We start from the raw sequence: 25168 nt of genomic DNA, 5'->3' as shown, positions 1-25168 counted from the left end.
CTTGCCGCTCTCCCAAAAAATGTTTACAAAGAAAACTTACAATCGTTCCTTCACAGGAATTGCCCCGAGAATCTGGAACTCCCTACCTACGGACACAAGATTGTTTCCATCAACAGTGTCCTTCAAAAAGGAAGTGAAAGCTTTACTGATGAGTACTTTTCTGACTTAGCCGTGGCCTTTCGTTATATCAGCCTAGAACTGATGGGTCCTTCCTAGCCCATTGATCTGCTACACCTCATCTACTGTTGCAACGACTCTTCTTGCTGTATTATACTTACATGTTCTTTTGCCTGTCTTGTCATGCTCCTCTGCTTACTTATGATTTCTTGCAATGGTGCGGTTCTGATACGCTCCGTTATTATGTTGTTACGTACTTAGTGTTATTTTTGTCTATTGCTGATGTTTTACCACAACTGCCAGCCCATATGTGTGTCACAATTCTCTGTAAAGTGCACGGATACCCTTTAGGGCCATGTTCGTGCTATACAATACGTTTTAAATAAATAAACCTATTACTTCCATTCCACCCCTAGTCACCCCCATGCACGTTCTCCAAATGTATGGCCATAGTGGGCGCTCATCTATAAAGGCAAGGAACATTCTTCTACCCTTACCTGGATGACCGGCTAATCAAAGTTCACAACCAGTAGAAGGTGAAGCAGGACTTTAAGAGAACATCCATGTTCGTGAACAAATTAGGTCTCCAAATTAGTATTCAAAAATAATCTTAAACTCAGGTGCAGTGCCTTTGTTATCTAGGGCCGTAATAAACACTGGAAGGAAAAGTGTATCCTTCGTAGGAGTCAGTATCCTCTATCCTAGGCAAGTGCTATCTCCTGTTGAAGAGAAAACCAGCAGCTTGGCAGGTGTACTCCCAACTTAGTACTGTGGCATCTTGTATCATTGTTTCTAATGCAAGGCTGCATTTTAGACCCCTGTAGCAATGCCTCGAAGATCAGTGGTCACAAAGACAGGACAGTTAGAGAGACAAGCTGCAACTAACTCTTCCAGCAGATTATTCTCTAATTATTCCGTTGCATGTTGGGGCAGATGACAGAATCTACTTCAAGGATCTCCTAAAGGGGACCCTCCAGGGCTGTGGAGGCTGGAATCAAAATAAAGTCACTGCAGTGCAATGCCTCCCAGACGATGAATTACGGTTAGTTCTTGAGTAGGGATCTACAGGAGTCTCCCTACTCCAGGTCAAAGGATGAACTTTCTTACTCTACTGTTCTTTTTTCAAAAAAGAGAGGGTTCCCCGTATCCTGATTTACAAGTACATCCCAACTTTGTTGCAATGCAGTGACTAGAATCTACTTCAAGGCATTACCTTCCAACAGGAAACCCTATCACACAACTGTCACAGATGCATCTGTTATGGGATGGAGGGAGCATCTGACACAGCTGGTGGTGTTAAGCTGTTGGACAGACAAGGTGAGTTCTTATCACATCATCTGGAACCCAAAGGGGTCCATGTGGCTCTCAACTATGTCCTTCTATCTCTGACAACAATAATTATATAGATTCAGATAGTCAGTACAAAAACCATAACATATACATATATATACATATATATATATATATATATATATATATATATATATATATATATATACACACAGATAGAAAGATAGATAGATAGATAGATATTTTCAGAGGGTTCCGAGTGCAATAATAGTAATCAAAATGAGACCAATTCACTTTCAGTCTACAAAAATCTGATAGATGATAGTAGAAAAGAGACTGGGCCCACTTAACAATATGGGCAAGAATATTGTATTTTATGGTTTGATGCATGTGTGCTCAGGTGATCACACAGTGCGTGCAAAATAAACAATGCATTAGTGTGTATGGAAAAAACTTCAATGGACCAAATAAAGAATTCTTCCTGTAGGCACGATTGTTCAACTCCAAATTGTTAACTGCCCTCATAGCAGCAACAGATGACATCCAGATGATCTTCAACAGGGGGGAAAGAGCAACCTTCATCCTGGACCTATCTGCAGCCTTCAACACCATCTCCCATTCTGATTCGAAGACTCAATAAAGTGGGCATCATGGGACAGGCCCTCGAGTGGATATGCAATTTCCATACCGGAAGAACTCAAACATGCCTCCCTTCTACTCTAAAGCATCGGAACTCATTTGCAGAGTTCCAAAGGGCTCCTCGCTCATACTGAAGCTTTTCAGCATCTACATGAGTCCTCTGGCAGATGCCATCTGGACTCGCAACATAAACATCCTCACATATGCCGACAACATGCAACTTTTCAATTTCTGAAAGAAGCAAAATGCTTTTCAACTAGAGCATGTTACGCTCTGAAATGGAAAAGATTCTGTGTATGGTACCAGAATAACGTAATGACCACATCTAATGCTAAGAGGGCAGTATCATAATATAGGTCTAACTGTTAGACCTATATTATGATACTGCCCTCTTAGCATTAGATGTGGTCATTCCATTATTCTGGTACTGGTGAACAGCAAATCTGACTTAGATAAATGTTAGAGTCTAACATTTATCTAAGTCAGATTTGCTATTCCCCTTCATAAAAGTTCACCTTGCTGCTATTACATCATACAGAAAGTCTCTCAAGATTCCTGTAATGCAAGATTCTTTGGAGGGCCTAAAGAAAGTACTTCCTCCAATAAGACCACCACTTCTACCTTTGGAATTAACTTCGTTTTATTCAAATTAATAGACCGTCTGTTTGAGGCTATTCACAAGGCTGCATTGCAACTTCTCACTTGGAATACAACATTTTTGATTGGAATAACATCTCCCCGAAGGATTAGTGAAAAATAGACTTATTCTGCTGTAGAAGGACACCAGTCTTTCATACAAATTTGGTGGTTATGAGAATGCACACACCCTTTCTTCCCAAGGTGGTGTTAGTTTCACATTAATCAAACAATCACATTACCTACCCTTTTTGGCCAATCCATCAACCCGAGGAGAACAGTCACTGCATTCATCGGACATAAGGAACGTTCGTAATTTTTACTTAGATAAAACGAAGTTACTGAGAAAATCCTAATGATCATTAGTTATTTATTGTCATATCTGAGAGGATCTAGCCACATCCAAACAATCTTTCGCCATGTGGATCGTGGCATGTATTTCTTTCTGCTATGAGTAAGCAGATAAATCTCTCCCAATCCACTTGTACCAGAGGTAAAGCAGCCACAGCAGCTTGATTCAGAAATGTTCCATTAACAGACATTTGTAAAGCTGTCATGTGGAGATCAATACTCACTTTCACAGAGTACTATTGCTTAGATTCAGAGATGCAATCGGTCGGTCAAGCCACCTTGAGAAATCTCCTCAGTATCCAGGTGTCATTATTAGTTCGGCTCAGTACCTTATTCAACTTTTGTTGCTTCTGCCCAAGAGCCACAGTAAGAAATTGCCTGTTAGCTTGCTACTGTGGTCAATCATGTATAGCTATCAATGAAGAATCTACAATGCAGGAAAAGGAAGTTATTTACTTCTAGTCCTATCTCTGCATGGAAGGGGTCTCCACTGAAGTCATAAACGATCCATCTGGCCCCACCGATGCTGTATGTTGGTCATCCAAAACTGCAGCTTTCACATCTTCACTGCTAAAAAGAACTGACTAGAACCAACTGCCAGTACAATGCCTCATTGGTTAGCAATGCTTATGCAACCTTAAAAGGACAAGTCTCTATGTCCACAGGCAATCTTTGGTCTTACAGAAGAGCCAGGGCTAGCAACCTCCTTGTGACTCTGCATTGGCTGCCGATTCGTAAGCGCATCTCCTTTAAGACCTTAACCACAGCTTTTAAGGCGCTTCACAATTTCGGCGCTGGCTATTTGCAGAGAAGGGTCAACTTCTATCTTCCATCTAGACCCTTGAGGTCGGCTGCCCAGGCCAATGCCATCGTGCCGGCAGTGAGACGTGTTCGTTGTGGAGGTCGCTCCTTTAGTTACCTTGCCCCCCGTCTTTGGAACACTCTGCCCCTGACGTTGCGAACGTGCTCCAATTTGTCTGCTTTTAGAAAGGGACTTAAAACTTATCTCTTTGCCCTGTAAGTTGTTTTTGTGGATGTTTAGTGCCGTCTGGCTGTCTTGTTAGTTGCTGGTGTTTGTGTGATGATCTATAGCGCCGGGACGCTCTTTTGAGCAGCTGAGCGCTTTACAAAACCCCCAGTAACATAACATAACATAACAGTCTTTCAATGTAAGCATATTAGGCTGCATTTTCCCTCTATGGTAGACAGGTTTTTAAGAAATATTTGCATATTTGCTGCTGCAATGCAAACTTAAAATAGTATCTTCTGAAATTCTATCCGTCTTCATTTCAAAACAAACTCGCCTTTGATAGACTTATCATGCAGCCTTCATCCGTAATTCTATTAACAAATATTTAATGCGAAGTGTTCTGCAGTCCATGCACACATCAGGAAGTTATTCTAATGTTTGAAACTGCAAGAAAGATTCCTAAGTTACATAACTGGGACTACTAGTAAGTAACAATTTTTGTTTTAGATGGTTAGTCAGGTTGGCAAAGAGTACTTTCTAGGCCTTCTTGGCCAGTGTGTAGCTGCTTACTGTCACCCATGACGACATGAAGCCGGTGGCAGTTTGATATGGGCCCATACACACTGGATTTCGGATGATGTCAATCCTCTGCTCTGGTTGAAAATTTAGCGCCTTCATCTTAGTCATGGCTGTATTAATCATCAGCTAAGTCGTTAACCATAGGATTGCAGGTAGCTCAGTTAGGGGATGCAGCAGATACCTCACATCTGAAGTATTTCTATAAACCAAAAAAGGAACACATGTCTAAACAAATTACTAAAACGTATATGAATGTATAATGTGCTAAAAAGTAATGTAACTGAAGAAATGTAAGTGCAATACTGGCTAACACATTAAACACTGTCAGGATAAGACTTTATACATTTGATTGATGCACGGTTTACGGCCGCAGCACAAGCTCACCTAGAGAATTAGGAGTATGCGACCGCACAATGTGCAGTCGCATTGTAATTGCGGTGTCAGGATTGCCGACCAGAGGTCGTTGGTTCCGAAACTGCAACGGTGTCCCGACATTGTCATGAGCCCCAAAATGGTTATATGATTGAGTTCATGGATTTAGAGATGAAGGCAGCTGGTAATTACACAATTTTTTGGTTTTTCCCTGGCAATATTATTATTATTATTTGGTAAAAGCTTTTAAAATAGAGATATGATCATTAGGTTTGTAAATATGTTATGCTGCTTATGTTCTTTTATATTAGGATACAGGTTATGTATTAAGCGCACCTGAACCCACGCGATCAATATGGCTTTGCCTGTTAGAAGGAGCTGGAATTCTTAATAGTCAGCGGCAAGACTAGGCAAATACGTGGAAAAGGCCTGCAGCAGCTGAGGGACAGAGGCTGTGCCAGACTGTCTGACAGTTAAACACAAAACTGTCATGTAGTACCCGCTGGTGTGGGGAGCAGTTCATACCCTGTGGAATTGTACTGGTTTAGTAATGCATGTTGCATAGCTTCCAAGCAATGGGGCAAAGCTCATCTCGCTTGATCTACATTGCAAAGTGGGCTTCCCCAGGTATGAGGTTATCTGCGGTGAAAAAGAGAATGCTTTTTATACATGGGAGTCACTCCCGCAGAGTATACCTCAAGTAGAGTAGCTTGTATATATTTTAACTTGTAACTGGATACAAATGGAGAACCTACAGCATGCACACGCAAGCCTAGTCTGCTGTCTGAATTTTGCCCTTGTATATGGTGAGATCAGTTTATTGTTGGAGGAGAAAGTTTTCACTGAGCATCAACTGTAGACAAACATTGTTTTGATGTTGAGAACACACCAAAAACCATCACCTGCTGAATAATGACAAAGTATATTCACATGGGCGCAACACTAGGTAACCCATAAACATGCATGCCATACACACAGCTGGCACCACCCATGACTTTGTCATGGTCCATTCCATTGAGGCTTGTAGAACTGTGACCTGTCGTCGCTTTGCAACAAAAAAATTCAAATGGACGATACGCAGGATTGGGCGGAGTCGCAAAGGACAGGCGCTCAAGACAAATAAACAAAGCAGTATTCAAAGTCAAAACCATAATGGTTTATTTAAAATGTACACATGATACTGTTAACTGCAACACTAGTAACCCTGAACTTAAAAACAAGAGAATGACATTACATCTGTGCAAATATGTGATGTTACAACGCGTTCAAAATGATCGCGGTATGTAAGATCGCAGTTTTTACAACGCAAGTCGTTACAACGACTTGAGCTGGAGGGCGCTGGAATTAGGAGTAGTAAGATTTACTATTCCAACACCAGTCTATATACAGTAGAGAAGGTGTTGAAATAGTAAATCTTACTTTTCCTAAGGTTATAGCACCCTCCAGTGCAAGTCGATGCAACGCTTGCGTTGTAATGGCAGTGTTCCAAATGCATCTCGGTGTAATCATTGCGATGTAAAGGATATTTCCCCATCTGTGCATCTATATAGTACAATGCAGGGGTGGCTCTAGGCTCATGGCAGCCCTGGGCAGGGAGCGTAGGTAGGGGGCCCCGGAAGAGGGGTTCCTGGCAGGACAGAGCCCCCCGGAGCTCAGGAAGGTGTTTTAATAAAACGTCCAGAAAGGGCGTTAGATGACCAGTACCTGCAGCTGCTCCTACCCTTCCGAATTGGTCTCAGAACGATAAAATTTAGGAGGAGGGTATTGTGACACACGACGTGAGGGACTGGCACAGACAGCTGCAGTGCCAGGGCCCCGGACCCATAGCCCCCCGCAGAGAAAGAATCGGTGGCCTCTTTGCCCGGAAACATTAATATCGATACCATATCGAATATGGTGTCTTACGCATGGCGGATGGCCACGCATGGCGGCTATGCAGACACTGCATAGCCGCCTCGTGCTCATGACACAAGAGTTGTAGTGCGAGTGGCCTCATGCATGTGGTGATGACTAGAAATGACAAAAGGCCCACTCTCTGTAATGGCTGGTCATGGAGTGCCAGTCGGGGCTCAACGTGAATGGCTGAGTGTGGCCTAAAATACGTGCGCCTACTCACAATTATTACTGGTACTGGCAAAGGTTAAAATGGCTAGGTAGGGGCGACATGATTTAAACCAAACGCGGGGCGTGCTCACGTTTCATAAATGCTGGCAATGGTTACACAGTCAAACATAGTCATTGTATGCGGGGAAGGGGCCTCCTGAGTTAGAGAAAGTTCCCCGCCAGGCAAAGGTTTACAAAAATGGGCACATGCTGTTGGGGTATTATTTAAAGGCGGGGGGCGAACGCCTCCTGATAAATGGGAGAGGTGGGGCGGTAGGCCATCGTCTAATCCTCAGACGGGACACGCAGGGTATCGTGCAGCAAAAAGAATTGGTAAAAAGACGGTTCAGCTATGGGTGTGTGCCTTGTCTGGCACAGTGTAGGACAAATGAAAAAGAGGGGTATCGAGCAGCAAGCTTGCTTACCTTACAATGGCGGCCGTAGTTCAGGATTTAGAAAACGCCGGTGCCGGTTGACGAGCCGAAATATAATTGGTGTGTGCGCGAGGACGCATGAACGTGCGACGTCATAATATCTCACACTTAGGCAGAGTCAGCACAAGACTACAGTATTGGCGTGGCGGCCCTGGGGTTTGGCGGCCCTGTGCAGGTGCACAGCTTGCACATGCCTAAGGTCGCCCCTGTACAATTCATAGTCATCTGCAAGAGCAGAAAAAGGTGTTAATTTGTTGCAAGAGTGAGTACAGTTAGGACACAGCTTCCTCCAAAGCTACAGATAAAATTATATTTCATTGCAGCACAGAACTACAAATAGTCCTTCTGCTATTTTCTGTTCATGGAAAAGAACACCAGCATGCCTTTTAAATATAAATAATTAAACAGCATTTCTTTCATAATTGCAAAAATATGCATGTCTGTACAGGCCGGTAGAGAACGAGTCATGTCAACTCCAGGCCTGGTTGTGCTAACCTAGAACGATAACTCATTAAACATTTTCTAAATTAATAAATCTGCTCTAATACATGATACCTGAGGTTACTAACCAGGCTATGTTGGTCTAGGCCCATGTCTAGTCTGCATGCTGTCGATTCTGCACTGAAATCATTGAGGATATCTGTTGAATACTACTCACTGTTTAATAAATTATAATTTACTTCAAAAATATTTCTTATACAGATGAATCCGTTTGTTGTGCATTGAAATTGACAATTGGCAGCTGCAATCCTACATTTGCCTTGGTAACTGAGCACTTTAAAGAGGAGACTTGAGTAATAAATGCCCTTTGAAGATATTAACTTAAAATATAAAAGGTCTACACAGTTCTAAGACTCGACCACGTTTTGTCTTTTTATTTTGCTGCTTGCATCCGGTCCATTAATTCAGTGCTCCCACAGATCATACAGTGAACAGTTCTGGTTGCTGTATTATACCTTCAAACTATCCTTTTACCTTAGCGGACATTCCGGACACTTGTCCTTGTGTGAAGGCTGATTCTAATTTCAACAAGAAAGTTCAGAGAAAGCAGCTGGAGACTGTGATTTGAAGTAGTTCATACATGAGCCCTCTTTAATTTGTTGTAAAATCAAAGTGGTAACTAGATTTGTAATAAATTAAATACTTTCTGGCTGAATGTGTGTATTAGGGTGGTTATTGATAATCAGGACTGATATTTGCTCTTGCCCTTCCAGAACCTTTATTATCCATAGCTGTGAGTCAATTTTTAAGTCGCGCTTACCAGAGAATGTAAGCTGTCTGTGTGCAAAATGCCTACTGGGCACGTACAGTGGGCTAACAAATGGTTGGCTATTTTGATCTTCTGATTTGCTTTCTTCTTATTCAGTGGCTTGAGTGCTGGGGCCATCCAAAGGGTCAGGTCTTGAGGTCCTTCCTGAACTGGGGCAGTGTAGGGCTTTGCCAGAGGTGAAGGGGGAAGTCATTCCAGACCAAAGCTACGTAAACCTAAACCTTAAGTATCCACAACTCTGTGACAAACTATCAGTCTTCTTCAATGCCTAAATCACCAAATTTGCTATTGCAATTCAGCAAATTAGAAAATAGCTAGAAGAAAGAAACCACAAAAGTGAGCAAAAGCAAATAAATTAGCAACCAAACCACACATATTCTCTAACATCAAACACCATGATCACCATCAAGTTAAAGCGTAACATACAGTCTCATTTAATTTAACAAAAGGACTGATTTAGAGTTTGGTAGATGAGTTACTCTGGCACAAACATGGCAGACATTCCATCCACCTTATTACAAGTGCCACAGAATATAATGCACCTATAATAAGGCAGACGGGGTATCCACAACATTTATGATGGAGTAATCAGTCCGCCAACCTTTTAATCAGGCCAAGATTTTTGACTATCCTGTAATATACTTCATAAAATTCTTCTTCAGATAAGGAGTAGTCACAAGTACCCTCAAACAAGTCACTCTTACTCCATCAAAGTTGTGACATGCTATTTTATAGTGACAATACAAAGTGTGGACTTCACCAGTATAGATCAGAGGACTCTGCTTCGTTTGCTTCGGTAGGGAGAATTTCAGACTAATCAGCTGAGCTATCTTTCCTCTATGACCATCCTCAACTACTCAGATTGGCAGCAATCCTCTCCAATCATGGGAAGGTCTTGTGTCAAGCTCCTCAAGGATCTACCATGTCGCCATTATTCATCAACTTCTACTTCATGGAAAACATAGGTCTCCAATAACACATTTACATACTCTACCATATAATAATTAAACTCAACTCCGCCTAGAAATGTCCCGGTCTTTCAATGACTTGTGGGTGGCTAAAAGCAATACCTCTGTCTAACCTAGGGCATCTCTTTGCTACCCACATTTAGCATCCTGACGAAGGAAACACAACTCAGCATCAACCCTCACTTACTTACCAAATGCACAATGCACCCAATTAGTAAAAACAGACACTAGATTTCCATAATACAATGCAGTTCCAAAGAAGGCAGATGTTTTGACCACTACCACAGATGCACTTGGGCTTCTTCCCATGAACAACAGCTTTGTGTGTCCTCTTTTTCAGAGAGGAGTTCTCCACTTTGTAACCTTATCTATGGTTTTCTGGATAACAATGTTATAATGGTACTCCTCATCTGGACTCATCCCTACAAACGCAGCAGGTTAGATATGAGTACTAGATTTTACACATATTGGATGGAGTAGACATGTCACAAGATTAAGATGTTACTAAAGCATACTATTTATGCAGGACAAGGGAACCCAAAGGCGCAATTAGCTAGGGACCTTGGGTAGTTACTTATTAACCTGAGACAATGGTCCCTAGACAGGGAAGGATTAAGTTCAATAAATATAGACTAAATAGCTCTATATCCTTTGTCCAGCCGGACAGTTTAATTTTCAATGAAACAAGTACAGGTGAGAATTCTAGCGTGATACAAGTGGGACACCAGCAGATGTCCGACTAACACACGTAAGGGAAGACAACAAGGGGAATTTTAGGCAAGTTGGGGTGGTCTGTATATTGTGAATCATAACCAGACATTACACATTATACAGATATGCATCCAACCAATAGTACATTAATTATGCATTTAGTGTATCTAAGTCGACGACGTTTCGAACCATCTCAAAATACAGGGTTCATCCTCAGGACAACAATTGATTGCCTAGTGGACATTATATAGCTTTCTGCAACCCACACTGTGGGTTTGGTTGCCAACATAAACAATTCAGGGGAGAAATGAGGAAGGAAATGGATGGGAGAAAAGGAACATAAAAACAAGTTAGGGCATGTCATACATAAATGCATATTGGCAGGTTGAATAAGCTCGAAAATACAGTGCAGTGACAACCTGAAGTAGATTAAGCTCATATCTAAAGGGCAGTAACTGCACATGGAGGAGCAGTATGGAGGGTCCCATGCGAGTGCTATCTGCAGTGCAGTGACTAGTACGTGTAGGCCTGTCAGAAGGGGACCGTGCATCTGGTAGCTATTGTTCCGGTTAAAACCAAGGGGGAACAAGAATAAGTACGTTCCTCTACTGTGAACGAGTGGGTATAAAACAATTCCTGCTAGGCGATTTGTGCAGTGTTGAGCGGCGATTCGCGGGCGGATGTGACTCGCGAAAGTGGGGATAAGTGCAGCGGTGATTCAGAGGCAGATCAATTGGGCGGTAGTTACTCGCATCAATAGTGACAATGTGAACTAGTGCAATGTGAGCATACTGGGGGTTCGGCGTTGAGCTTAGTGTAAAGGTGATAGCCACGTTCGAGCGGGGCCTCATTTTAGAGCGTACCTGGGTGGGGCCGGCGTAGATCTCGGGAGGTCCAGTAATGCTCAATGACAGTGATTGGATTATGTGAGGGAAGGATAAAAGGTTAAATAAGGTGGTCGGGTCTTAATTCAAGACAGTGCAAGCCGCAAGGAAGCATGCGCTTACCAGAGGTTCCTCATGTGTCCACAGCGCCAGGATTGCGTGCGGTCCTACGGAGGAAGGGATTGGGCTATGTTACGATCCTGGTAATTAGGCCAGTGAGTCGTTCGCAATCTCATGGGTTAAGGGGCACTTACCGAGTAAAAGCCGGGAACGGGTCCTCAATGGGGGTCCTCGTGTGTCGTGGGAGAGCCTCACGATCGGGATTGAACCTTGCTGTTGCCAGAAATGCAACGTGCCGGGATCACGTGATACTAAGACAGCCAATGGCGTGAGGGTGGAAGATGGCGGCCATCTTGGAGTGGTGAAGAACCAGTGAGTTAGGTGGGTGAAGGGGTCGGCCATTTTGAAGTGGCGTGAGGGTTTCGTGTAGCATGCATAGTAATAATGGCATACAATAAAACGCAATGCATCGTTGAACAAGAGGAAGGAACAACATTAATCAGTACAGATTTCTGGACTAAGCGTCACGCATAATGTGTTGAGAGCAAGGATTATTAGAGCAGTGAAGTCCAGTCCTCCATCCGGTTTAAACCACTGTGGAGTCTCTTAGTCTTCAAAATCCAGTGTAATTCCTCTTTGTTGAGGAGATGTTGTAGATCTGCTCCACGAGTTGGCATCTTAATCTGTGAGATGATTGTCCATTTAAAGTCCAGCTCAGTATTTATTTATTTATTTTGAAAGTTTTATATAGCGCGGACAAGATCCTTGCAGATATCAGAGCGCTTTACAAAGAGAAGTACATGAGGGAGCATGGTTAACAGATAAATCAATAGGTCAATTAATACAAATAGGTGGCAACTAAGCCCAACATGACATGAGTACAAAATGGTACAAATAGGTGGCTACAAAGCCAAACATGTGAGTAATAAGACAGTTCATACAAATTATCAAAAGGGTCAAACATGTAGTATAGATCGGTGCAGAGTACTAACAGTGGTCAAGATAATAGTTCAGGTGTATTTAGCCACGAGGATAGCTTTTACTTCATTTTTAAAGAGTGTGGTGGAAGAGATAAGCCTGGTTTCGGGCGGGAGAGAGTTCCAGATCCTAGGCGCCATTCCCGAGAAGGAGCGCTTATATGTTTTTTCCTTCCGGAATCTTCGAGGTTTCAACAGAAGATTGTTTGTGCCTCTGGTGTTTCTAGCTCCTCCAGAGATTGTCAGTTTCTGAGCGAGGTATCCGGGTGAGTTTAGATGTACCGCCTTGTGTGTCATGCAGGCGATTTTCAGATGTATTCTAGCTTCAAATGGCAGCCAGTTCAGGGATTTCAAGTCAGGGGTAATATGGGAGTGTTTTTTTGACCCAGTGATGAGTCTCGCTGCAGCGTTTAGAGAAGCTCTTAGGGGTGCGGTTGTAGTTAGGGGGAGTCCACAGAGGGCGATGCTGCCGTATTCAATTCGAGGGATGACTAGTGCTTGTACTGCGGTTTGGAAGTCTTTGGCTGGGAGGTAGGGTTTAAGTTTCCTCAGAGTGTTGATCTGGAAGTTTGCTCCCTTTGTTGCCTTGCTGATATGTTGCTGCATGTTCAAATTGGTGTCGAGTGTTATGCCTAGGGATTTTGCTGAGTCCACGATGGTGGGTTGGACATTGAGTGCGGTTAGGTCTTTAAGCCAAATTTGAGTGGTGGAGACCTTCGCTGGAGGTGAAATCAGAAGGAACTCTGTTTTCAGGGCATTGAGTTTGAGATGATTATCTGCCAGCCAGGATTGGGTGCATCTGATCGTTGAGTTCAGGAGCAAGATGTCCTTGGGGGACTGTAATTTGAGATAAAGTTGGGTATCATCTGCGTACATGTGAAAGTGTACATTGGATGCTTGTAGCAAGGTGGTGAGCGGTTCCATGACTAGGTTGAACAGAGTTGGGGATAGAGAGGATCCTTGGGGGACACCTAGCGTTACGGGTATTGGCGAAGACATCAGGTTGTTGCTCTTGAATTTCTGCGACCTGTTGTGAAGAAAGGAGGTGAACCACTTGAGAACAGTTCCAGATAAGCCCATTCTTGTGTTTAGGAGCTCAAGTAGATTCTCATGTTTGACGGTATCAAATGCTGAGGAGAGATCAAGGAGGATGAGGAGGCAGGTGTCGTTTTGGTCTAGCATTTGAAGTGTGTCGTCAATTATGTGAGTCATAGCCATTTCTGTACTGTGCCCTGCTCGGAAGCCTGACTGGTGCGGGTTGAGGAGATCAAATTGTTCAGTGTGTTTAGACAATTGTAGTTAAGCGCATTTTTCCAGCAGTTTGGCGAGAGTGGGAATATTGGTAATGGGACGGTAATTGTTGAGATCAGAGGGGTCGGCTGTAGGTATTTGTATTTATTTATTTGTAAAGCGCTAACATTCATCCTAAAAGGACATCACGGCGCTAAAGAAGAATTACAAGTGATTTAACGGCAACACTTTAGAAATTATTGATCTGGGCTGGGGAAAAGGAATGTTTTTAGTTGTTTCCTAAAAGAAAGGAAGCAGTCAGTTGTTCTGAGTTTGTGGGGTAACTCGTTCCATTTTGTTGCGGCAATGTGAGAGAAAGCCCTCTCTCCCATCCTGACAGTCCGAGCTCGGGTGATGGATGCTCTTCCGGACGTCATAGATCGTAGGTTTCTAGAGGGTTTATGAAATCTGATCATATCATGTAGGATGATGGGGCCTGTATCGTGGAGTACTTTGTGTGAAATACACAACAGTTTAAAAATGGCTCGTTGTCGCATTGGGAGCCAGTGGAGCTCACGCATACATTTTTTGGCTGAGTCATATTTTCTTTTATTACAGATGGCTTTGGCAGCGGCATTCTGAACCAACTGCAATTTGGAAAATAGGTAATCTGCCATTCCCACAAACAGTGAATTACCATAGTCCAACCTACTCAGCAATAGTGATTGGACTAGTGTTCTCCTGCAATCTGTCGGAACCCAGGGAAATAATCGTCTGAGCATCTTCAAAAGGCCAAAGCCTCTGCCGCAAACTATGGAGACATGGGATTTCATGGATAAGTCCTTATCCAGTGTTATTCCTAAGTTTTTAGCTTTTGTAGTCGGGTTAGGAGGCAAGCCCAAATCGCTCGGCCACCAACTGTTGTCCCAGACCTGTGTGCATCTGCCAAACAATAGAATTTCGGATTTGTCAGCATTAAGTCTAAGACAATGGTCCTGCATCCATGTTGCCAGTTCGGTCAGGCAGTTTGTCAGTCTAGTTTTAGAGTCATCATTTTCATCAATGGTGACCATCAGCTGGGTGTCATCCGCATAGGAACACATTTCGACACCCCATTTTTTGCCGATGGTTGCCAATGAGGAGACGAACACGTTGAACAGAGTTGGGCTTAACGACGCCCCCTGAGGAACTCCGTATTTTATAGGTCGCGGAGGATATGTATAGTCACCCAGGCGAACTGATTGGGTTCGATCCGCTAGGAACGATGTTAACCATCCAAGTGCTTTATCTTGAATTCCTTTCTCTGCCAGAGTATTCAATAATTGATGGTGGGGTACGGTATCAAAAGCCGCTGATAAATCAAGGAGTATCAGAGCAACTGTACTACCTTGATCTACCTTGGTCCTAATACTGTCTGTTACCGCTAAGAGTGTAGTTTCTGTGCTGTTATTTGCCCGAAACCCCGTCTGTGAGGCATCCAGCAAACCATTAACTTCCAAAAATGTGGAAAGTTGTCTATTGACCAGCTTTTCCAGAACCTTTGATAGGTAAGGTAACTGGGATATTGGTCTATAGTTGGCTGGATTGTTAACATCTGTCCCAGCCTTCTTTACTAAAGGAGTAACTAGAGCCTGTTTCCATGATTTTGGGAATTCGGCAGAGCTAAGGGAAAGATTAAATACTCTGGTGACTACTGGACATATTACAGGGGTGAGCTGGGAGAAAATGTGATGTGGACATGGGTCGAGTGGTGAACCAGACTTGACCTCAAGCATGACTTTTTCTACTTCTTCTTCTGAAAAAGGACCAAAAGTATGACAGATGGTATGTGCAACATTTGGTGCATATTGTTCGTTTTTTTCCATCCCTGATTTTGAAAAGGAGGCATAGATGGTATCAATTTTTTCGCAGAAAAAATCATTACGTTTATTACAGTTCTCCTGTGAGGGAGTAAGATGTACGGAGAGATTAGTAGGGCTGCATAATTCTCTAACAATTTTAAAGAGTTCTTTTGATGAATTTTTATTCTCAGATACTCTGCGTGTGAAATAGTCCTTTTTTGCCTTTCTAATTGCTCTATGATAGAGTGCTTGAGCTTTTCTAAAACTATCTTTAGTTTCATCTGTCTTGGATACTCTCCATTTATGCTCAAGAGAGGTACAATTTCTTTTTAAAAGTTTGAGCTCAGGTCCGTACCATCTCTCTGATTTTTTATTGCCTGGTTTGTGACGGGATTGGGTGGTCGAACAATGTTCCAGTGCATTTTTAATATTGTTCTGAAGCAGGTCTATTTCCTCATGGATATTAGTGCTTATACAAGATGGGTGTGAGAAATGATTACTGAATTTCTCCAATGTAAAGGATTTCCAGTTTCTCATATTTGCTATGAATGCACTATGTTTTTTGGTCTGGGGGATGGGGAGATTAATACGGAAGGTGATCATATAATGATCGGTCCATACCAATGGAATTAGAGGGTCAATGTCAATAGATTCGATGTTGGAAAATATCAAATCTAATGTATGTCCTGCAATGTGTGTTGGTTGATGGACTCTCTGAGATAGCTGCAGGATAGCCATATCTTCCACCAATAGATTCGTCAAGGAGCTGCTACTATTGTCCAGATGTATATTAAAATCCCCAAGGAGGAGGATGTTCTTGTTCTTCAAACAGACAGGCATAATCTGTGTGAGTAACTGTGAACTAAAATTTAATGTGCAGCCCGGAGGATTATAGATTAAAATGCCTCCAAATAGCACACTGGTGTTTATGGACACCGTAAATGCCAGAACATCATAGTTTCCAACAGGTGCAATACTCTCTTGTCTGCATGAAAGATGGTCTCTGAACAGTAGAGCTACACCGCCACCCTTTTTCTTAACTCTGTTAACATTCAATATCTTATAGTTTGGGGGAAGGGCTATAACTATATCTGGGATATTATGCTCATCGAGCCATGTTTCAGATAAACACACTAAATCAGGTTGGTGTTCGTTAAGAAGGTCCCAGATATACGTTGAATGTTTGGGTAGTGATCTTACGTTCATATAAATGCATTTAAGAGGGAATGTATGTAGATGTAATGGCACAGGGTTCAGTGTTGGGGTGCATTCCCATCTGCAGTTGTAACAACTAAATGGGCCATAAGTATCCATCGGACCCATGTGAGCACATTCAAGAGAGTTTGTGATCGTCTTACCAATTACATCCAGCAGTTCGCGGCTTGTATAGGTAATATTTCCACTTGTGTCTGGGACCACACTGATAATTTGGGCAGGGGTCATGGCCCCTGGTCCCGGCCGGCCGCGGACGGGCGCAGACGGGCTTGGCTTAGGCGCGGCTTCGGCGCGCATCCGGCGCGCCCGCTGCGCCAGCCCGCTGCGCCGTCTGGCCGGTATACACATTTTATAGTGTGTGAGGAGGGCGGGAGGGCAGCGCGACTAGAGCGCAGCCCCAGCCCTACCTAAGATGGCGCCCACCGCCGCAAACAGCAAGTTCCAAAAAACGGCTGGGGCGAGGCAGAACAAAGGAATTAAAGCGTGAAAGAAGGTGTCAGTGTGCCTACATCAATTCCCCAACTAAAATTATTATTTAGAGCCCCCCAATGTAAAATCTCATAAAAACGCTATTTTGCCGTTTTCTCATCCAAATTCATCAATAAAATTGCCAGAAGTAGTACACCAGTAAAATCACTCGCAGCCCTAGTGTCTCTCACTAGGGAGAGCTCTAAAAAGGCAGCGAGGGCTTAGAAGGACCGGCTCTAAATAGCCTGGGAGGGCGGGAGGGCAGCGCGACTAGAGCGCAGCCCCAGCCCTACCTAAGATGGCGCCCACCGCCGCAAACAGCAAGTTCCAAAAAACGGTTTCTTTAGGAGAGGTGTGACCTGACCAACTTTTAGGGAGTCAGGTATGCTTCCTTGTTGGAGAGAGCTGTTGATAATTTTAGTCCAGAGAGGGATAAGAAAGGGGGTAAAGTCTTTTACTGCTGCAGCAGGAAGGGGGTCCGTGAGGTGATTGGATGGTTTCAGGGTGCTGAGCAGTTTGCCAATTTCTTCTTCTGAGTATGTGCCAAAGGTTGACCATGTGGCATTGTTTTTTGGTTCAGTGGCTGCTAGGCACTGGGGTTTGGAGTAGAGGCTTGCGTCAATGAGGAGATCGCTCTTTATGTTGTCAGTTTTTTGGGTAAAGAAAGCAGCGAAGTCTTCACATGATGGTGCCTCACGCGCAGTGATGAGTGGTTGATCCTTGGATTGTGATCTGATTAGCTCAAACAGTTTTCTCGGAAGGTTTTTTGCTTGGTCGAGCTGGAGGCTGAAGAAGTCTGATTTTGAGCGTTTTATTTTCCTGAAGTAGGCGTTCCTCTTTTTCTTCAGATCTTTTAGGTGCATTGCCGAGGGAGCTGATCTCCAGGTACGCTCTGCCATTTGCATGTCTCGTCTATCTTCATGGAGTCTCCCGTCGTACCATGGATTAGAGATTTTAGTAGAGGCTCTTTTTAGCTGCATAGGAGCAGCCTCATTAATTATAGAGGTCATAGCGTTGAGATAATGGCCAGTCAGTGTCTGAACGTCCGTATCGCCTGTCGGTAGCAGTAAGAGATTGCACCTGTTAGGGGGTAGAGAGCCTGGGTTGAGTTTTTTCATGTCTCTTTTCCAGACTTTGGGTTTGGATACTTGAGCCGGGTTAACTTTAACTTTTTCATTGATAAAGAATGTGACAGTATGATGATCTGACCAGTCACAGGGTTGGATGGAGTCGAGTTGGATAGATTCCTCTTTGGAGATGATCAGGTCGAGGATAGAACCTGTCTTGTGGGTCGGGCTGTTGCATATTTGGGTGAGGTTGAGGGCATCGAGGAAGTTTTTAAGACTATTTACCACCGCGTCCTTGCAATCATTCCAGTGGAGGTTGAAGTCACCAAGGTATATTTGGGTGAGCTGCCGTCCGGAATTGGTTGAGATCATATCCATGATTTGTTGGGAAAAGGTGAAGTTGTCCCTGGGTGGGTGGTAGATGCTGTGAAGAGAGCATATCGGTTTGCCCTCACTGATAATGTCAAGGCAGATGTATTCCCAGGTTGTTGGGGATGGTAGGGAGGTAGAATTGACTTTCTGAACAGAGAGGTTATTCCTGTAGATGCATGCGATTCCACCACCTAATTTGCCTGCTCTGTCTAGCCTGATAATGTGGTAGTTGGGAGGAACCAGAATGTCTATTATAGGTGTCGAAGATTCAGTTAGCCAGGTTTCGGTCAAGATGATTAGGTCAAGGTCCATTGATAAGAGGAGATCAGCAATAGCGGCAGAGTGTTTCGAGGCCGATCTACAATTGAGGAGAGTGCATTTGAGACGAGGTGTGTTGAGAGTGGTAGACGGTTCTAGAGAGAGAGGGACTTTTCTAAGGTTATTGGGGATGGAGAATCTGCTGTTTAGTGTGGGGGGTCTAAGGGGATTTGAGTGTATCGTGGGAATGTTGAGGTGTGGGGTGGTTGTGTTATTTTGGGGGGCTGGGTCATAGGAGCGGAGAAGGGTGAGTGTGTCGCGGTCAGAAGTAGAGTTGTGGGTGCGACGAGGGCGGTTGTTGCGATTGCTAGCTGGGAGTGAGGTCAGGTTGGGGGAGAGTTGAGTGAGAGAGTTAGTCGGAAGGGTGGGGGACCCGTTGGGCGGGGAGGTGTAGTTGTGTGAGGGGTTGTAGGGACGACGAGGGGTCGAGGGGACCCGTTGGGCGGGGAGGTGTAGTTGTGTGAGGGGTTGTAGGGACGACGAGGGGGACGAGGGCAATTGCTGCGCCTATGGGCAGTAATTGACGCCCGGTTTGGGGCGTGTTGAGTGAGGGAGTCAGCTGGAGGGGTAGGGGACAAGTTGAGAGGGGAGGTGGGTGCAGGGTGTATGGGGTGGGTGGCGAGTAGTTCCTTGATGTTGTGTATGTCTTCTTTGATCTGAGTAAGGGTGGCCATGATGTTGTCCATCGTGGGGTAGGTGGTGGAGGTGGGGGCGGCAGTCAGAGGTGAATGGCTGACCAGGGAATTCGTGTGCAGGTGGGAGCGTGGGCTGGTGTTCGAGGAGGTATGCGTTGTGTTGGTGTACCGGAAGGTGTTAGGGAGGAGAGATGTTTTGGGCGGGAGGGGTGTGGATGAGGTAGGGAGGAGGTTGGTGGAATGAGTGAGGGCATTGGTGGTAGGCGGGGGGGTCAGGGTGTAGTCTGGGAGACTGATAGCCGTGGTGGGGGAGCAGGAAGGGTAATGGGGGCTGAGAGTAGGAGGGGAAATGGGATAGGGGATGGTCCTGTTGTGGGGAGGGGGAGTTAAATTAAGAGAGGAGGTGTGTTCTGCGTGGTTAGTTAGAGGGTAATGGGGACTGAGAATGGGGGGGATGAAGGGGGGGATTTGTCGCAGTGCGTGTTGTTCTGGTGCTGGACTAGGTTAGGTGTGTTGTGTGTGAGAGCTGTGCTGTTAGGGGTGAGCGGAGTGATGATGCCCGCTGTAGGTGTGAGAGGAGTGTTTATGGTATGTGTGGAGGTCTGGGGGTTGTTAAAAGGGGTGGGGGTGTGAGTGGTGTAAGAGGGGGAGCGATCTGTGTCTGTGTTTGAGGCGTGTGTTACAACTGCATGGTGCTGAACTGGGCTAGAGGGGTTGTGGGTGGGAGATGGGCGATCAGGGGTGGTAGGTGTGTCCCTGATTGAGGAGTATGTGGCTGTGAGGTCATGGTTGGTGGGACTGGAGGGGATATGAGTGTTGGACCGCGAGTGGGAGAGGTGCTTTTTGAAGGTGGGGAACAGGTTGTCTAGCAGTTCCAGGTTCCTGTCTGTGGATTGAGCTAGGACAATCCCGTTATTGTAAATGGTGATGGTGGCTCTGCCTGGAAAGAGTTGGGATGGTGTGATGGAGAGAGTTAGGCTGTGAGCGGATTTCCTGGTGGAGGAGACGGTGAGTAGGGTGAGGAACGCTTTTCTCCATTGAGCTCTGCGTGTGGTATGGAATATGATATCAGTGTTCAGGGATCCAGTGACCGGTGAGAAGTAGGTGTCAGCAAAGGGGGTTTCAGGGTGTGACCTAAGGAAGTTGTGTGTATGTGACAGTTCAGTGAAATGCTCCACCAGTGGGGCATTAGGGGTTTTACAGCGTATTGTATTTTGAGATGGTTCGAAACGTCGTCGACTTAGATACACTAAATGCATAATTAATGTACTATTGGTTGGATGCATATGTGTATAATGTGTAATGTCTGGTTATGATTCACAATATACAGACAACCCCAACTTGCCTAAAATTCCCCTTGTCTTCCCTTATGTGTGTTAGTCGGACATCGGCTGGTGTCCCACTTGTATCACGCTAGAATTCTCACCTGTACTTGTTTCATTGAAAATTAAACTGTCCGGCTGGACAAAGGATATAGAGCTATTTAGTCTATATTTATTGAACTTCATCCTTCCCTGTCTAGGTACGTTACTAAAGCATACGGCACTGCTCTAGCTTTCCCATAATACCTGATAGCATTTTTCATTTACTTTGTTTTCTGGTCATTCACATCGGGCAAAAACAGGGAGCCAAGTAAGCATTCTTGGTGAATTTCCTGGGACATTTGTCTAACAAACAGCCATGACTAGAGGGAGTTGCTGTTACTTCTGAGATCACAGATTCCGAATATCTGATAGTGTGTACATGACTTACTGCATCAAAAAACCCTTCTGGTTGAAGTCACTCAGCAACTATTACTGTGTCCAGTGCGAACTTTGACAGAGCTGCCAATGACAACACCAACACACTACTAATCATCACACACTTATAACTGTGGCAATTCCAGGCCCCCAGAGCAATAAAACGGTCTGGGTGGTAGGTATTAGCCATTTTTATTGTGTCCTGAATTAACAGCTTTTGTGTTTGTCTCTAAATTCGACTGACCGCGCCACTGTGTGGCTTACTGTCATAAGTGCTGGTATTGACAAGTAAGTGCCGGTGCTGAGCACCGGAAATCACTGGCTCAAATGAAGCACTGAGGTCTAGTCTAGATGCTATTATAGTCGGCCGTAGCCTCAGGTAATAAGAACACAAGCCTGGCATTGTAGGCTGCATTTTGGCTTTGGCGTGGTTTTTGAAAAATGTTATTGTTGGGGAAGCTGCCTGGACCCTCACCAATAACAAAAATATATACCTATCACACACATTGCCACATTAGTCCCTAGAACTGAAGAGAACAACATTGTGTGCCGATGTGCACCTTTGAAAGAGCAAAATGCTGTCACTCACAGTAATGTTTGCCACTGGCTGAAACAGGCTGACCCACTGCCCTATGCTGTATGCTGGAGAGAGTGGAAGAAAAGTGTGACTGACGTAACAGCAGACCAGTGGATTACGTTGGCTGACTGAAAGCCCCTGTAAGTGAGTAGATTATATATATTATTCTATTAGAATCAAAAGGTCTTTGCTAATGCCAATCCTACTAATCATAAAAGAAAATATATACGCTGGTCAGTTCACATTTCGTTTACATTTTGCTTCTGCCCACTACAGTAAACAGCATGGAGCAATGGGCCAGTCCTTTTCCGCGACTATCTTTCACTGTGAATAATGGCATTTATGGATGATCTCACATGCACATCCACCTAGATTCTAGAAAGAGGTGCATTTCAGTATCACGTCTGATGAGATATTTTACTTTCCAATGCTTTTTTCTTTCCATACTTTATCCTTTATTATTTTTTGTCATCCATCCTTGAACGTTTGAACAAGGTCTTCAGGTTACAGGAATTCAAAAGCAATAGTACATTTTCTTTGCTTCAGTGAGAATTAAAATGTTCCTGAATGTGCATTAAAATTAACTAGCATTGGCAAAGCCAGTAGGTCATCCCTATGCAAGATCTATTGGCTTTGTCAATGTTTTGTATTTGTGTTGTGCAGCATCGCAACTGATGTGCAGCATGGTTGAAAGTTTAAAAAATAAATAGCGCTATGATGCGGTCAACACTGGCCACTTCATAGTGCTTTTTTGTTATTGTTTTTAACTTTCAACCCGGCTGCACTTGTCTAACATGGCTACAAACACAATGACAAAGGTGATAGATTAATAGATCTCGCACAGGCGAAACATATTGGCTTTGCCAATACTTGCTGCTCCTTGTAAGCTGGGTGTTCTGCTAGATTGCAATATCTGCCCTGGGTCTTTTCTCCTTTCTGCTCCGTCAAGAGGAGTTTGGTGATCACCATTTCTCATCATTTATGTTTTTCTATCAAGATTCCTACGTTTTTCAAAACGGTTTTCCCCTTTTTGTGGCTTTCCTTCTATATGGTCCCTCGTAAGGAGACAGCTTTCACTTACACTTTCCTGCTTCTAAGTGGTCCCTTTAAATGATATGTCCAAGATCTGATATTGTAATACCGCGAGAATGTACAGCCATGCTTAAATTTAAAAAAATGTAAACCCCTGCTTTCTAGTAACTGCAGCGCCAAACGAAAATGGAAATCTCAGAAGTCTGAAGCGAATCAAGCATAGCTAAAGTTCACATTTAAGTTGCATTTAAAATGGATTTTACTTTCTTAATTAATTGAAAGTTATACGATCGACAAAGGCAAAATATAGATAAAAGTGAATCACTGTATATATATATTACTTTAATTTTGAGATTTGCAACACTTTATTCCACCTTAAGGACACGTAGAACTTAAAATGTATAAGTATGTGAGTTTCCTGAATCCGTTCACACGTCAACGTACCTTAACAGAGTAGATTAGACTTCCCTTGTCACCAATGCATTTAAATTAATTCAAGAGATACACACCCGCAAACCCACCCTCCCCATGACGCCGTCGATGATTCACTTGTGTGAATTAAAAGAATTCTTGTGAAAGGTTGAAATCATCATGTTCATATCATAAAGCTCAACTTTTCAAAAAGAAGTTATGCATGGACTCCATTTAGGGGTCACCAGGAGTCACAGCTGCGACTCCTAGCACTACCCCTGCGACTCATTGTGTAAGAGGTCACTAAAAGTGAGCTATGAACCAGGTCACTAAAGGAGAGCTATGAACCAGGTCACTAAAGGAGAGCTATGAACCAGGTCACTAAAGGAGAGCTATGAAACAGGTCTCTAAAGGAGAGCTATGAACCAGGTCACTAAAGGAGAGCTATGGACCGGGTCACTAAAGGAGAGCTATGAACCAGGTCACTAAAGGAGAGCTATGAACCAGGTCACTAAAGGAGAGCTATGAAACAGGTCTCTAAAGGAGAGCTATGAACCAGGTCACTAAAGGAGAGCTATGGACCGGGTCACTAAAGGAGAGCTATGAACCGGGTCACTAAAGGAGAGCTATGAACCAGGTCACTAAAGGAGAGCTATGAAACAGGTCTCTAAAGGAGAGCTATGAACCAGGTCACTAAAGGAGAGCTATGGACCGGGTCACTAAAGGAGAGCTATGAACCAGGTCACTAAAGGAGAGCTATGAACCAGGTCACTAAAGGAGAGCTATGAAACAGGTCTCTAAAGGAGAGCTATGAACCAGGTCACTAAAGGAGAGCTATGGACCGGGTCACTAAAGGAGAGCTATGAACCAGGTCACTAAAGGAGAGCTATGAACCAGGTCACTAAAGGAGAGCTATGAAACAGGTCTCTAAAGGAGAGCTATGAACCAGGTCACTAAAGGAGAGCTATGGACCGGGTCACTAAAGGAGAGCTATGAACCGGGTCACTAAAGGAGAGCTATGAACCAGGTCACTAAAGTGGGTCTGTTTTTATGTGTGAGCATGTCTGTGTGTGCGACAGTGAAAGTGACTGTGAGTGAGAATGAATAAGAATGAGTGCGAAGCGTGTTAAAAAGAATGGAGTGTGAGTGAGAATGAATGTGAGATTGAATGGCAGTGAGTGAACATAAATGAGTGAGAATGAATGTGTTGAAGAGAGTAAGAATAAGTGAAGATTAGTAAAAGAGAGTAAGAATGAGTACAAGTGAATTTGAGCCAGAAGGTAGCACTGAGTTGAGAGTAAGAGAGATTGTAAGGTAGTGAGTGCACATGAGTAAGTGAGTCTGAGTGAGTGAGAATAAGTGAGTGTGAGTGAGAAAGAATGTGAGTGAGAGTAAGAATGAGTCTGAGTGAGATTTTGAGTGAGTCTGAATGCGATTGAGTGCAAATAAGTGAGTGAAAGTTAAGTGGGTAAAGTTGAGTGAGTGCAAGTGAGAGAGAATGAATGTGTTTGAGTGAGAATGAGGGAGTGAAAGTAAGTAAACTTGAAATAAAGAATGCGGTGCTTTGCTTGCAAGTCTACAGTTGGCTACGGCATATTGAATGTATTTTTTTTATTAAACATTTTCTCAGTTACGAAAAGCAGCGACACGTTGACAGTCTGAGCAACGGAGGGTACAGAATTGTGTTGTTTTTTTTTTGGTGTAGGGGGGGAGGGGTGTTTGGGAAGCTCTTGAGCCATGCACGAACACACAACAAAGCAACGATAAAAATCCACAGAAATGTCAAACTCCAGGGATACTGTTTTTTTACTGTGAGGCTTCCCCTGATTTGCATTAGCAATAACTACAGCTTCCATGCCCCCTACCCTTTACAACCTTCACACCTTTATTTGAAGCATAAAG

The 25168-nt window shown here is 43.9% G+C and overlaps 1 protein-coding gene across 2 annotated transcripts in view; it reads left to right on the top strand.

The window, feature by feature from the left end:
• Nucleotides 1-25168, top strand: part of AGGF1 (angiogenic factor with G-patch and FHA domains 1) — a 425972-nt gene that overhangs the window by 365154 nt on the left and 35650 nt on the right. The window lies entirely within an intron of this gene.

Source organism: Lissotriton helveticus, chromosome 2_1 (assembly GCF_964261635.1).
Source record: "Lissotriton helveticus chromosome 2_1, aLisHel1.1, whole genome shotgun sequence".
NCBI classification, from domain to species: domain Eukaryota; kingdom Metazoa; phylum Chordata; class Amphibia; order Caudata; family Salamandridae; genus Lissotriton; species Lissotriton helveticus.
The sequence above is the reverse complement of the archived record's forward strand: the minus strand, read 5'-3'. Positions and strand labels throughout refer to the sequence as shown.